The sequence below is a fragment of the Canis aureus genome, chromosome 12, assembly GCF_053574225.1.
Source record: "Canis aureus isolate CA01 chromosome 12, VMU_Caureus_v.1.0, whole genome shotgun sequence".
NCBI lineage: Eukaryota > Metazoa > Chordata > Mammalia > Carnivora > Canidae > Canis > Canis aureus.
Genome location: NC_135622.1, coordinates 27,507,674 through 27,522,124, shown reverse-complemented (window position 1 = coordinate 27,522,124; position 14,451 = coordinate 27,507,674). Strand labels below are relative to the sequence as shown.

The following is a 14,451-nucleotide window of genomic DNA, read 5'->3' as shown; positions in this document are numbered from 1 at the left end:
TGAGTGTGGGTGCTGTGTGTGCGAGCGACCGGGTGCGCGTGAGCTCTCCCCATCGTGCCCCCTGGTGCTCCCGATGCACCGTCTCCTGTGTCCCATTGCAGAGGGAAGCTAGCTCCCATTGGGGAGGGTGGTGTATGATGCCAGAGGGGTAGATTGCCAGACTGCGGTCTCCTCTCAGACCCTCAGCCCTTCACTCTGAATAACCACCTCCTACCTTCTTCCCTGCTTCTGAAAAGTATATAAAGAATTAGAGATGCAGGGTCTTCCTACTCTGATGCTGAGCTGTGTGATGTTGGAGAAAGTACCCTGTCCTCTCTGGCTCTCCTTTCCTCATCTATAAAATGAGGGCAAAGACTAAATCAGTGGTTTTTAAGTTTGTCTTTGTCTTCTTTTTAACACAGAGTCAGATTTTTATAAGCACAAGTGCATTGAGAAACATAAACGAGCAAAAGCAGAGCTTCTCTGGGTGAGCTGGGGCAGAGTGGGGCTAGGCCTTGTTTGTGGCCTAGAGGGATGCTGAGGGATCCTGAGATCCTGAGGGATCTCCAAGTTTTCTCCTCTCTCTAACAGGCCAGAGCCCTAAAAGGGCTGGCAGAGATATCCCTGGTACACGTTCCCAGGGGTTCCAGGGATATGACATGTTGGGCTGCAGGCAGTTGTGCAGAACATGGATGCACCGTGGATACATGTGCATGTTTCCTCAGCTGCCTTTCTGACTTGCCCTCTGCCCTCTGGCCCCAGCCTGTATTTCGTTCTGAACACATCTACCTAGCCAAACACATACGTATTAACCGCCTACCATGTGCCAGGTACTGTAGCAGGCCCTGCAGATGCCCAGATGAATAAAGCAGATGTGATCTCTGTTCTTGCAGTTTTCAATGGCCAGTCACCAGACCACATGGCCACTGTTGGGCCCAGGGCTAAGCAGGGGGTTATGGGAACCACTGGAGGGGACCAAGCCCAGGCTTAGGGGACTCTAGAAGGGTTCCTGAAGAAGTCTAAGCTTTGACTGAAGATAAGTGAAGGAGAGAAGGGGGAAAACTGTTCCAGGCGGTGGGAACAGCACCTACAAAGGCTTAGAGGCAAGAAGGTGCTTGTCTGTCAGATTTACCAACATTCTCAACTCTTGAAAATCCTGAGGCCTGGGCTGGGCTCATTCTAGGGCTGAGATCTCCTTTTGCTGATGAAGAGACTGGGGTGTGGAGAGTGCTTTCTATGACTGATGTGACTCAGCCTGTATGAGGAGCGGCCAGGCTCTAGCCAAGGGTGAAAGCTTTCAGCAGTGCTTCTTGGCTCAAGCCCTGTTCTCCAGCACCAGCCCTGGAAGCTTGTGCTGCAGATGCCATGATCTGAGCATGAAGGACCTCTCTCCATCCCAGGGCCTGATGTGGTGATCTGGCTGGGATGGTAGAGCTCCAGGGGTGGGAGTCAGGGGGAGCAGGCAGGCGAGGAGGAAGAGCCAGTGCCAAGCCTTCTGTTGTGAGCCCGTTAAGGACTATTTATGGCCAAGGGTGGGAAGTGCCTCTGCTGGGCACATAGTGCCCATTACCACCCACTGACTTAGCACATTCAGAACTGCCTTGCAATGTCTCCTCAGGGGCCCAAGCTGGCTTCAGCAGAACAGTCTATTTCTCTTAAAAGAAAAAGAGAGGCTATAAGTCTCTGGCCTGGGCACTAAGTCAGGAGGAACAAGCCTGCTGGCCAAATACCCCAGCAGAAGGGACACAGTGATCCAGTCCCCTGATGGAGGCAATTGGGTGAGCTTGCACGCAACTTCCACTGTCCCACACTAGGCAGCTTGTCCCAGCAAGTGGTTTTCCACCAGACCTGGGAAGACATCCCAGATGGCCCACTCCTAAGCCCCTTCTGCTGGCCTCTCATGGCCACAGTCAGTCCTTGGAGAATGGCTTAGCCCTCACTCCATCCTTCTGGTCTTTTGGCTCTTTGGGTCCAAACACTGAACACAAGGGGGCACCAGAGAGCCACCCGAAAGCAGACAAGACCTTGAGACAGTCCTGGTTTGTCCCCATTTTCCAGAACTTTAGGCTGCCACGTCATCCACCAAGGCTCAGGTGTTTGTGGTAGGACCTCTATATCTGGAAGCAAAGTTTCCTTTTTTTTTTTTTTAATTTTTATTTATTTATGATAGTCAGAGAGAGAGAGAGAGAGAGAGAGAGAGAGAGACAGGCTCCATGCACCGGAAACCCAACGTGGGATTCGATCCTGGGTCTCCAGGATCGTGCCCTGGGCCAAAGGCAGGCGCTAAACCGCTGCGCCACCCAGGGATCCCTGGAAGCAAAGTTTCCTACAGGTGGAGTTCTTCACCTTTAGAAAGGTAGCAGTTTTGAAAAAATCAAGTGCCATTTTTGGGGTGACCTGAGTTGAGTATTGTGCCTTAAAAAAATCAACCCTGTCTCTCTATTGAAGGAAGCTGTGTGGGCATTGTCCTAAATCTTCCTGAAGGGCTGATCAGGATCCTTAAAGACCCAAGCCCTCAGGAACCCTCCTGACATCTCATTTATTAGATCATCCAGCATCAGTGTGAAGGGAAAGGTGTACTTATACCTCTGGCCCTTAAACTATAAATTCTCTGGTGCTTTATTTTATTTTACTGGCTTCCGAATAACTTTATGTTGCTGTACAAAGAATATTGGCCAGATTCCTGCATTGACTCTGCCTGTTTTAATTTTATCATTTGAGAAAGTGTTTCCCCTCCCCCCACCTTTACTGTTCGCATCCACTGAATGGAACTTCTTATTCTGCTCCTGACCTACAAACTGCTATAAGAAGATGAGTAAATGAGGATGTGGGAGTGTTTGGTTTGCTGAAAGTTTTGATTTAGTGGAAAAAAATTCTAATTTTAATATTTACATAGTTGAATTATGACCCCAAGCTTGGCCCTAGGATGGGAGCAGTGGTTCTCAAACTTGAGCATGCATCAGAATCACTTGGGAGGCTTGTTAAAACACAGGCTGATGAGCCCAATGCCCTGAGTTTCTGAATCAGCAGGTCTGGGATGGAACCAAGAATTTGTCTAAGAAGTTCCCAGATGGTGCTGATGCTGCTCGTCTGGGGCCACACATTGCAAACCACTGGTTTAGGCTGGGCGATGGCTGGTAAATAAAATTAAGAGAGGAACTAAATACTCACACACCTCCCACCTCAGCCCTACCAGCTCCTAAAGAATAATAATTTGTACTGTTTGTATATCACAGTTTCATTTCTTTTTAGGGACAAGAACTGGCCCTCAAGGGAACTTAAAATCTTTGGGGGATGCAATCACAGACACTGGGAATCCCCACGGTAAGGGAGAAGTTTCTTGGGAAAGATAAGTTCAGGGGCTAGGGGAGCCCACATAAGTGGTCAGATGGAGCTTGCAGGGAGAGATGACTAGGACGTAACCAGGTAAAGAAGCTTCCACAGGGAAATAAATCTATGCACAATGTCTTGGTGCTCTCAAAACATTGGAGGACATTTACTGTGATGTAGGACAGGCAGGTAGCAGTGTCTGGCAAGAGCCTGAGGGCTGAACATGGAGATGGCCCCTATGGTTTGAGGTTTTGAGCTAAGTCTGTGTAATGGAAGGACTTTTGTCCCTTCCTGTGTCCGGTGTGGGGGAGTGGACTCCTTTGGGTGAGTCACCACCAAATGCCCAAAGGTGGGTGCAGCCTTCCTTCCTGCCCCGGGAAGGGCTGGGCCGCCCACTGTGCTGACCACCTTTCCTTGCAACTACAGACCGGGTGGGCTTTGAGGCCGGAAGCCAGGAATGAGTGGGAGCCCCTGGGGGGCGGGGAAGGTGTGAACCAGGAAGAGGCTTGAAGCTTCCTAAGCAAAGGCTCTTTGCATGGTCTAGAGCATTGTGGGTGGGGAGGGGTGGGTGTGGAAGAGGAAGGCAAGCCTGCCTGGCTAGACACAAGCAGGTTGTGAGTGTGAAGGCCCTCAGACAAGGGGATGCCAACTTTCCCAGGGCCAGAGAGGACTAGTCTACAGTGAGGGGTCTGGAGCCCTGCAAAGCCCCACCTGAAGCCTGCTGTCCAGAAATGTATACTATGGAGAAGTGACCATATAGGGAGGCCTTAGGGTTTCTTTTGGTCATTTCTTCACCCCTTAGAGAGATCTGAGGAGCAGCAACAGTAGAAGGAAAAGAAAGAGGCTCATCGCGCAAAACTCTCGGTCACAGGTACCAATCCCAAGCCCTTGAGGCACATGGAGAATTTTCCTGGGCACCCATCGCTCTCTGTACAAGTCTTCATCGTGGCACTGATTACACTGATCAGTCTCTCTATCTGTTTAGATTTCTTTAGGGATTCTCCTCAAGGGCAAGGTCCCCCTTTGTCTACCTGGCACGGTCACAAAAGGCTAATGAATCCTTCTGTAAATACAAGCGACAGAGAAATGCCTTCCAAATGTGAGGGCTGTTGTGCGGCTATTGTGATGGTTATTGCGCAGACTCCCCACTGTGGGATCCCTAAGTGGCAGACTCAATACTTTCCTCTTTCTTTCTGTCTCATTTCTCAGGCCACTGCCCAGTCCTAGAGTGACTATGCGTGTGTTGTTCTGGGAAGATTTCCACTTAACTACCTGGGGGCTTTTCTTTAGCTCCAAAGCGTGTCAAGGTGGGAGTTTGAGCCTTGGCAGGACTATAAAGGGAGGGCCAGTGGCTGCCTTGAGATGCCCTTTCTATCACGCGGTGCCTACTCCCCTTCCACAAAGGAATGGCTTTGTCGACGGGAACCAGGCTCTGACATCCTTAGCCTAGTCGCTGCTCGCAGGCCTGTGATCTGCCACTACAACCTCCCAGCTGCTCCCCTTGGCCCAGTGCCCTTCTGGAAAAAAGGCCAGGGCTTCTGCCTCACACTACTAGAAGTGTTCCAGGACCATGGACACCTAGGTGCCAACCTCTGGTTCCATTTTTCACCCCAAGTCTGCACACTGGATCATGCCAGCACCCATGGTTATGGGTTACCTAGGCACACAGGCCCTGCTCTAGCAAAAAGGGGCAGGCACACTGAGAGGCAGCATTCCACATCTGGCTTCAGCCCCGACCTAGGCGTGGCCTTCTTACCATGCCTTCCACTTCCCCTCCCAAGGCTAACTAACTGGAGCCAAGAGACAGCAGCCAGCGGCTAAAGCTGTTGCTTATACTTCTCGTTCATGTCGCAATGACCCCTCACTTTCTACCTGGTCTGGAACGCTACTCCATAAATTATCCTCATATTTCTTTTATGTTATTTACCTCTTCCTACTAGGTCTTTCCCCTGGACCTCTGAGCACAATGAAATTCAACTATGCTGCTTCCCTAGCCCCTCCCAAACTCCCCCCAGTATTCCCCCCTTGACTAAGAACTTTTTTCTTACTATTGTTTTCGACCAGATTTCTCAAGAAACAGTCATACTTGCTGTTCCTACTTCTTTCATTTCCTTCCTTGCTGTTCATTGGTTACTTCCCCATGTGCCTCCAGCTAAGCAAGTGCCCAAACACTTGGCACTGGATGGACAGGGAGTGGTGCAGAAACCTCCTTGGAGAGGTTTCTGTGACAGCGCTGTCCCCTGGCTCCTCATACTTTCAGACCTGCTTTTGTTTCTCTTTCCTGGGGTTTTCTTCCTGCATTTGTTCTATTATATGTATACATTTTTTAGGCTTTTCTTAAACGCCAGGACTGCACCCACCCTACACAGTCATCCTTGTTGATCACACTCACTCTCATTGTTTGACCTATTACCTACGCATGGATGGCGCCGTGAGCATCCCAGGATCCCCAGTCTAGAGCTTCTCCCCTACTTTTATACTTAGTTTCTTTCTTTTTTTTTTTTTATACTTAGTTTCTTATTGGAAATCTCCTGTTGGGTGATAAGGAGGCTTCTCTCTGGTGTTGTCTTGATTGAGAATGACACCAGCCACCAAGGAAGCAGAGAGCCTGCCCTGCACTTCACCTCATCCCACCTTCCACCAATACTGCCCTGCAGCCTCGTTGGCTCTCTGCGTGACCTCAGAGCTAGCATGTTGTTCTCCCTGGGGCTTTTGCATATGCGGTTCCCACTGCCTGAACTCTTGTCTTTCTTCCTCTCTTATCTAGCTAACTCTTATGCATCCTGTATAGCTTAGAACAAAGTTACTTCTTCGTCCAGATGGCTTTACTTTATTCTACAGAGAAGGTTAGGGCCTATGTTTAGACATTCTCAACCAACAGCCTTTACCTTCCCTGCATGGCCTTCACTCAAATTTTAATTTTACATTCATTTGCATGATTATATACAAGAGTAGAGACTGTCTTTTCTCACTAGATTGAAAGCTTCATGGGGGCACGACCATGTCTGTTTTGTTCATTATCAAATTGTATTAGGTATTCAATTAATATATGCCACATGAACCAACTAATGGCCTTTAGCTTCTTCCATTCTCCCCATATGGAGGGCTCACCAAATCATGACATTTTTGTCTTCTAAATATTTACCTAAGCAGTACCTTCCTAGCCATCCCAAGCATTCATACATCCATGTATTCCTTGTTTGTTTGTTTGTTTGTTTGTTTGTTTGTTTCATCCATGTATTCCTATACCCATTCAATGTATATTTGCTGAGCACCTACCATAGGGCAAACACTTTACTGGAACTGATCATATAGAATTGATGCCTGACCTCATGGAGCTTCCAGTCTAGAAATAGGTAGATATTTACAAAGCAAACATACAAATAGTGTATAATTATTGTTTGGGTGATGCTAAGGACACAGTAGGGTACAGTATTAAAGAATAATTGGGGGGAGAGGGTGAGAGATAGAATTAGTTCCAGGTGACACAAGAAAATCTCCCCAAGTGATGTATCATCTGGGACAAAGGTGAGTAGGGGTTAACCAGTCACCTGGACTCACTGGTCCCTGCACTCAACATGCACACATGACTTTTGTTGGGGAGCACCACATCTAAAACCTGAGTCTGTGTGCATCCCTCCCGTACTGAAGAAGCCTGCTGGGGCATAGCACCATCTCCTGCATGGTGAGGTCTGAGTTACTAAACCTGGAAGGACAAGGTCCACATGGGCTGAGCCTAGCTTACCTCTCCAGCCTCGATCCCTACCTGTCTGAGCCCTATTTCCAATGACCCAGCCAACATGGAATTGTTGGATGCTCTTTCACAGCATTGGAATCCTCCCCTGTGTCCTTGTCTGTGCTGTTTTCCATGCCTGGAGGGGCCTTTCTTAACTGGCTCCCCATTGATCTGCCTACCTTGAGTCACTTCAGGATGCTTCCTCCTACAGCAAGTCTTCCCTGCCTTTCTTCCCTGCTGTCTCTGGTCCTTTCTTTTAAACATGCTGGGACACAGTCTCTAGCACTACACATCACTAAGAATGTGTCTATTTATGCTGGCTGTGTCCTGCTGCATAGACTGTGTGCCCCTTGAGGGATGACTTTTTTTTTTAATCCCTAAAGCCCTAATATCTAGTATAATGCTTGGTGCACCGTAGGCACTCAATAAATGCTGGTTAATTATTGGAAGAAAAGAAGGAAGGAACAAAGGAAAGAGAGGGGAAGAAGGAAGGAAGGAAGGAAGGAGGGAGGGAGAGAGGTAGGGATAGAGGGAGAAAGGGAGAGAGGGAGGAAGGAAAGTCAAGAGGCCTAAAACAAGCTTAGTGAAGCCTGCACAATCTTCGCACTAAGCAGAACTGTGTCTTCCAAAGTCACATTCTCTCAGACATGAGCTATTTTAGAAGGAGGCCCAGCTACCACAGTCCAGGAAAAGAGAAATTTGCCCTCCTGCAGGAGCCATGGGATGAATGCCAGGGGCCTTCCTTTACATCCAGGCTTTGGTGTCGTTGTGAAATGAGTGAGCACTTGTCATGGTTTACTTATGGCCTGTTTGATTCTGCAGGAGCCCTCTGGGAGAGCAGAGCCACTGTCACCAAGGCAGGTCTGCAGATTCCTGGGTGAGAGGGCTTTTCCTTCTAACCTTAGCCCCAGAGGGTCTGCAGAGAAAGACGAGGGGTGACTCATACAGAACGACCCCCACAGGGTTTATGGCTCTGGTGGGAGACTTCAGTGTGTATTGAGGGAAAAAGCCACAAAGTGATAGCTTGAACTAGGGATAAGCATGGTGTTGTGTCGAAAGCTACCCCTCCGGGATCCCTGGGTGGCTCAGTGGTTGGGCGTCTGCCTTTGGCTCAGGGCGTGATCCTGGATTCCCGGGATCGAGTCCCACGTCGGGCTTCTTGCATGGAGCCTGCTTCTCCTCCCTCTGCCTCTCTTTCTGTGTCTCTCATGAATAAATAAATAAAATCTTAAAAAAAAAAAAAAAGCTACCCCTCCTGGGACTTGGACACCCCAGAGTCAGAGGCTCCCTTGAGGAGAAGTGTCTGACTCGGAGCTGTTGGGCAGGGCTGCCCTTTTGTGTCTAACAGGATCCAGCTGGTCAAAAAGAAACTGGTTTCCCAGGTCTCACTGCCAAGAAGCTCTGCATTGTGCTGTGTTCAAGGCCAAGGGCATGACCAAGCCAATCCTGGAATCCTGTTTCCTGACATTAAGTAGCATGTCAGTCAGAGTCCAGTCAGAAATCAGAAGCCTGTTCTAGGTACTTCAGCAAGGCGCTTCAATACAGGAAATTACTTCTCTGGGTGCTGGAGGATTGTAAGAGCACCAAGAGGCCATGAGGTACCCCTGAGGGGGAAGCAAAGGGAAGAGGTCTGTTCCTGTCTGATCATTGTCTTGCTCTGGTAAGGTTCTGGAATGCCCTAAGGGGCAGGAAATAATCCCAGCTCTGTCTTCCCCACTCCTGGAGCCCCCGTCTAGATGGTTAGTTATTGATTCCTGGGCTTGTTCTTGTTGATTTATTTTCCTGGTCTGTAGGGCTCTGCTCCTCCTGTGAGATCTCCATGCACTTTAACACACCCCAAGAGGTCTCCAGGTTGAGGCCATGAGGATGAGCTCCAGCTCCTGACTTCTCTCAACTTGAAGTTTTGGCAAATCTGAGGGTCTCCAGAGGCCCCTGGAACAATGGGATGAAAAGTTTGGCTCCCTAAAGCTCTGCCTTAGTCAGGCCCAGAGGGTGGGAGGGTTTAGCACCATTCTTTCCTCCTCAACAGGGAGAGAGAGAGCTGGGAGGTGCAGAGGGAGGGAGACAAAGGGTGGATAAAGAGGTTTCCCCTGGATTAGTCCCTAGCTGGGAAAGAACCAAATCTGGCAGGGATCTTGCCCATGTTGGACTTCAAGAAGAGGAAGGAGGGAGAGAAGCAAGGGAGCAAGCAATCCTATTTCCAGGGTTCTGCCTCCTGCCCCCACGAGCCAATGCTTAGGGATACCCCGAGCGCGAGCGTGGTGGGAGGTACTGACCCCTGAGTCACACTGGACATTCTAAATGCATCTTTTGGTTCGTCCTCATGACAGCCCTCTGAGGCAGGTAGCGACCTCAACCCCATTTTACAGAAGCGGGGATGAGGAGCCAAGGCTGTGTGGACCGTCCCCAGGCTGCATCATCACAAAGGGGCAGAGGTCTCCAGGGCTCCAGGTGTGGCCTGGCCCATCCTCCCCTGGGCAGCGCCCCTGGCCCCCGCGGCGCCGTGGCTCGGGGACCATCAGCCCCTTTCCCAAGAGCCTTCGTGTCTCCGCGGCACCTACCAAACCCACCTCGGGGTCCTCCCCAGGTTCTCATTTTGTTGAGGCCTCATCTTGCCTTTTCTGTGGTTTTCTTCAGTTAGAGGACTCCCTGAATTCGGTTCTCATTCACCCTCTTACCTGCTAGTTCATTGTCCTGCACTCTGTTCCCCTCTGTCCCCCCTAGTCTGTCCTGCTCTGGCTTTCACTGCCCTCTGTCCCTTCCCATTGCCTTCCTAGCCTCCAAGTCCAGCCCTTGCTGACGGCCCCTGTGCCTCCCGTTCTAGTTCTAGGTCCTCCCAGCCCCTTCCCTGCACCAGTCCCTGGGTCCCGTCCAAGGCGGCAGAGCCTGCCCCGGGGGCGGGGGGCACCTCTCTCTTACCCCTTCACCCCCAGCCTTCTCTCCTCTCTGCCTCTGCACACGCTCGCCTTTGGCCGGCCCCCTCCGCGCATCATCTTTATTGCCTGCTTGACTGCTCAGGTTCTTTATCCCATCTTCCCCTCAAAGGCATTCGCAGCTCGGCTGTTATTCTTGTATTAGCATTGAACCCATTAAAGCTAATTTGTTTGCCCTAATCTCCATTTATTTTTCCCTAGTTGATATTAGATTTCCCTTTCTATTGCTCCAGCATGATTTTCTCTTTGTCTTCCTAATGGTCTACCCCCCTCTCTCTTCCTCTATTAATCTGGTTGGCTTCACCGTATGTTTCAAGGCCTTTTTCCACCTCCCCCAGCCCTTAGATTAACCCTGTCACCTCCCTCCCAGGAAGGGCCCCAATGTGTGGATTTCTAGGGATGGAGCTGCTGGAAATGGACCTCTAAGCTTCCCAAGGAAAGTCCCACTGGAGGGGAGGCCCTGCCCTGGCCTAAAGCCAGTCTGGATGCCTGGGGGTACCCAGAGGTTGGTGAGCTGGGGGAAGGAGGAGAACCTGGGATCCTCTGAGCCCTGAAGGGTTCCCTGGCTTGGTTCCCCTCTGTCTCAAAGATTTCTGGAGGCCTCTACAAGCTTTCTCAGATCTATAAATTCTATCCGTAGGCCAAACAGTTGGATGGGCCACTTTCTCCCTGCAATTAAGGGTGGGCACTATGTCTCCTCCTTCCTTGTTTCTCTGACTGGAGACACACTCCATCCTCATCCTGAAGAGGTGAAGCCTCCTCTCTAAGGACATGGCTTTGGAGTGGCTAATCTGCACCTCACACTCTGGCCTTCATGTTGCCCAAACTAGTAGCCTCCGTGGACCAGCTCTCAGGGATCTTTACTACCCCCTACCCTCTTACCTCCCCTACTGTCCCTGTCCATGGCCTGCCATCTCATTATTAAGGCCTTTCTCAGGGTCAGTGCTTTTTCCTGGTCCCTAGATGCCTAGCTCCTTGAGGGCAAGGGTAGTGTCCTATCTGGCCATCTAAGCTTGCCTTGCAGGGGGATAGCCATGCTTCTGCCTGGCTGTGTGCTAGACTCACCTGAGGACTTTGGAAACTTTCTACCTCCAGTTCCCTCAACCAGACTCTTGACCTGGTGTCTCCAAATCTGTATTTTTAAAAAATTCCTCTGGTGATTGCCCAGAGTATATATTCACTCAGTAGATGGTCAAATACTTATTGAAAGCATGAATTACTTGATTAAACATAAACTTCCGGTCAGAGGCTACAGTGGATCTTTCCAGGGCTGGCTGGAGGTTTACTGGAGGTTATGCTTCTCAGCAACTTCCCACTGAGCTTAGACACCTCCAGACTCCTGGTGGTGCACACTGGGGGCTGTGGCAGCAGGGGCCAGGGCCTCTGTCTCTGGGGGGAGAGAGGTGCATGAGGCGGCAATGCCAGCACCCCCTGGATGCGTACTTAGAAGCCCAGCAACACAAATCACTGCACCTTCCATCACCCTCCCTGGGGTCAGAGGCCTATGGATATTAATGCGTTTTTAAAAATATGGATCTATATTAAAGCCATTTTCAGTTCGTTAGATTTCAATTCAACGAGTATCCCCTCTATGTCCAATAATATTCCAGGCTGGGTGTGTGTGGGGAGATGGTTTCCGAGTAGAAGACACAGTTCTTGCCCTTGAGAAACTTACAAGTTAATAATCCCTGACAACACATTATAGAACCTTAAAATTTTAAAATCCATTCACACACACTATCTCCTTCAATTCTTTCGAGAAGCCTGTAGAATACCTATGGTGGGGGGAGGGTGTGCACGCACTCGTGTGTGTGTGTGTGTGTGTGTGTGTGTGTGTTGGGGAATGAGGGTGAGTCATCAATAATTCATGTCTGATGACATACATATGTTGTAGAACATTCTGCTAGGTTCTATAGCTCAAAGTTATAATGTTATAAATGTGGGTTTTGTGGACATTGAGTTAAAAATCACCCAGAGATGAGGAGGGGCAGGGGTGGGAAGGTAGCCAGAAGGGCCCCTGGAGGGGAAGCAGGGCAGAAGAGGGAGGGGAGAGGGCAGGGAGCAGCACTGGACAAGTGGGGTACCTGCAGTGACTGAGAGGCTAGAAGCATGAGGGCATCCTGAAGATCAGTGAAATCACGTGAAGAAGAGAAGAGGGAAATCTTGCCTCATCTAGAGGGTTGAACTCAATGGCCTCTGAAATCCTCTCTGACTGGGATTCTGTGCTGCTGAGATCCTAACTAAGATAAGAGGTGCCTGACTAGGTGCGGGGTGGCTGCAAATGATGAGCTTTGGCTTAAACTTGAAGCAGTTAGAAAGGTTGTGTGTCTGGGTGCATGTGTGTGTACGTGTCCATGTGTGTGTACATGTCTGTGTGTGTGAGGTGGAGAGCCCTCAGGGCTGGGGTGGGAGGGGGAAGGAAGAAGGCCTGGCCATCCTGAGGAGCGAAACAGGTAGGAACAAATGAAGAGGAACCGCTTTCTTGAGCCTGACGCACCGAGCAAAATCTGTGACAAAATTGCGTGTCTGTGGTTTCCACACCTGACGACAGCTGGTTCCCCAGAACCTGGCACCGTAGCAAAGTGGATTACACACTCTAAAAGTCACACTCGCTGCTGCGTAAGGAACCAGCAAGGGACAGATGGGGATAGGCTCAGACTGTAGGTTATAGTTTCAGGGGAAGGAACAGGGGTGCTGAGACCCGGGTTCCAGCCACTCTGAGACCTTGCCTATTTGTGCCTCAGTTTCCTCATCTGGTCTGAAAGGAGCTGATGATGTTTAGTGTCCTCCCAGTCCAATGCCTAAAACTCCAGAACTGCCCCTGGGCCTGGGAACAGAAGCCAGAAATCCCCAGAAGAGGGTGCAGAGAGAGCTCTGTGGGGGGACCCTGGGCACCTTTTCCATACAGAAAACTACCAGGGGTTGGCCCTGAGGCCACCTGTAGGAAGGTGAGGGAAAGTGGCACACAACGGGGCCCCTGGGCTGTCACGTGACCTGCATGATGGTACAATGAGACCCTCTAGCTAACTGACTATGGAAGTGGCCATGTGCAGTATCTCATTTCGAACCAGAGTTGTGGGCCCTTCTAGAGTGTCCTTGGCCAGGAAGGAGAGGCGACCTGCCTAATGTCACAGACTCACTTCATGGCATACCCAAGACTCACAGTTTCTGACCTACGTCCCCGTTCATTCCACTTTCCAGGAGGCCCTTGGGGACCTGAGCGCCATCTTGGCTGGGGCCATCTTAGCACACAGAGGAGGAAGAAAGTTGTGGGTATTGGGTAGAATGTGTTCTGAGCCAGGCACACCCTGAGAAGATTTCTGCTCCTCTCACCAGCTTGTTTGCTTGTCATTTTTATTTGCTTACGTGGTGAACCCAGACCCAAGGCTCTGTTCTGTGGGTTCTGGCCTTGGGAAGTAGAGTTCCTTCCTCTGTGGGAACACTGAGATGGGCACAAGAAGAAAGGCTCTGGAGAACCCATATTGGTTTCTCCTCCTCTACTGTCAGTCCCAACAAAGTCTGACCCATACCACCCACCTGCAACACTCAGGTTGTTACACATTGAACTGTGTCCCCTCAAAACTCATATGTTGAAGTCCTAACCCACAGTACCTCAGAATGCAACCTTATTTGGAAATAGGGTCTTTGTAAATGATCAAGATGAAGTCATTAGAGTGAGCCCTAATCCAACATGACTGTGTTCTTAAGAAAAGGGGAATTTAGACACACAGGGATGACATAGGGAGAATGCCTTGCAAACATTGGAGTTGTGTGGCCCCAAGCCAGGGCACACCAGAGATGGCCAGCAAACCACGGGAAGCTGGGGGAGGGGACTGGGAAACAGATTCCCCCTTAGACCTCTCAGAAGAAGCAACCCTGCCAACATCTTGACCTCAGACTTCCAGCCTCCAGAGCCATGAGAAGATAACTCTATTATTTCACTGTCCCAGTTTGTGGTGTTTTGTTATGTCAGCCCCAACAAAGCCAATTCACAGATCAGCTGGGTGCTAGCTCTGAACTGGATCTGGCAGGCTTAGGGAGGCCCCTTTGGGCTACTCTCCTGGGATATTTGGCTGCCCCTCCAAGTAACTTTCCAGTCTAAGGCAGGCTTAGTCAGGCAGAGAGCACCTTCCAACATCTGATCTTGCCTATGTGCACCTGCTTCTCTTGACATTGCTGTCTTTCCTACAGGGCGGTCACCATCCTGGTCTCCATTCCTGATCCTTCTATCACATAGCAAATTCTTCTTTAACACAAGAATGTCAACACAGCAGCATAACAAAGCCCCCATGTAGGTGTTTATCACTCTTGCCCAACCAGGCTGGGTTCCCTTCAAGTCAGCCAGGACTTCCAGGCTTCTCCTCCTTTCAAGAACCTTCTGGATTCAGTCTAAAAGTTGGTTATGGACTCCCTTAACATTTGCAGAGCCCTTTAAAAGTGCTAGCAAGTAAGTGATTGTTAAACTTAATTAAG

General features: G+C 50.0%; 1 protein-coding gene across 21 annotated transcripts in view; it reads right to left on the bottom strand.

The window, feature by feature from the left end:
* The window catches only part of PAX8 (paired box 8), a 57,216-nt gene that overhangs the window by 25,731 nt on the left and 17,034 nt on the right, over positions 1 to 14,451 (bottom strand). The gene's annotated exons all lie outside the window — the stretch shown is intronic.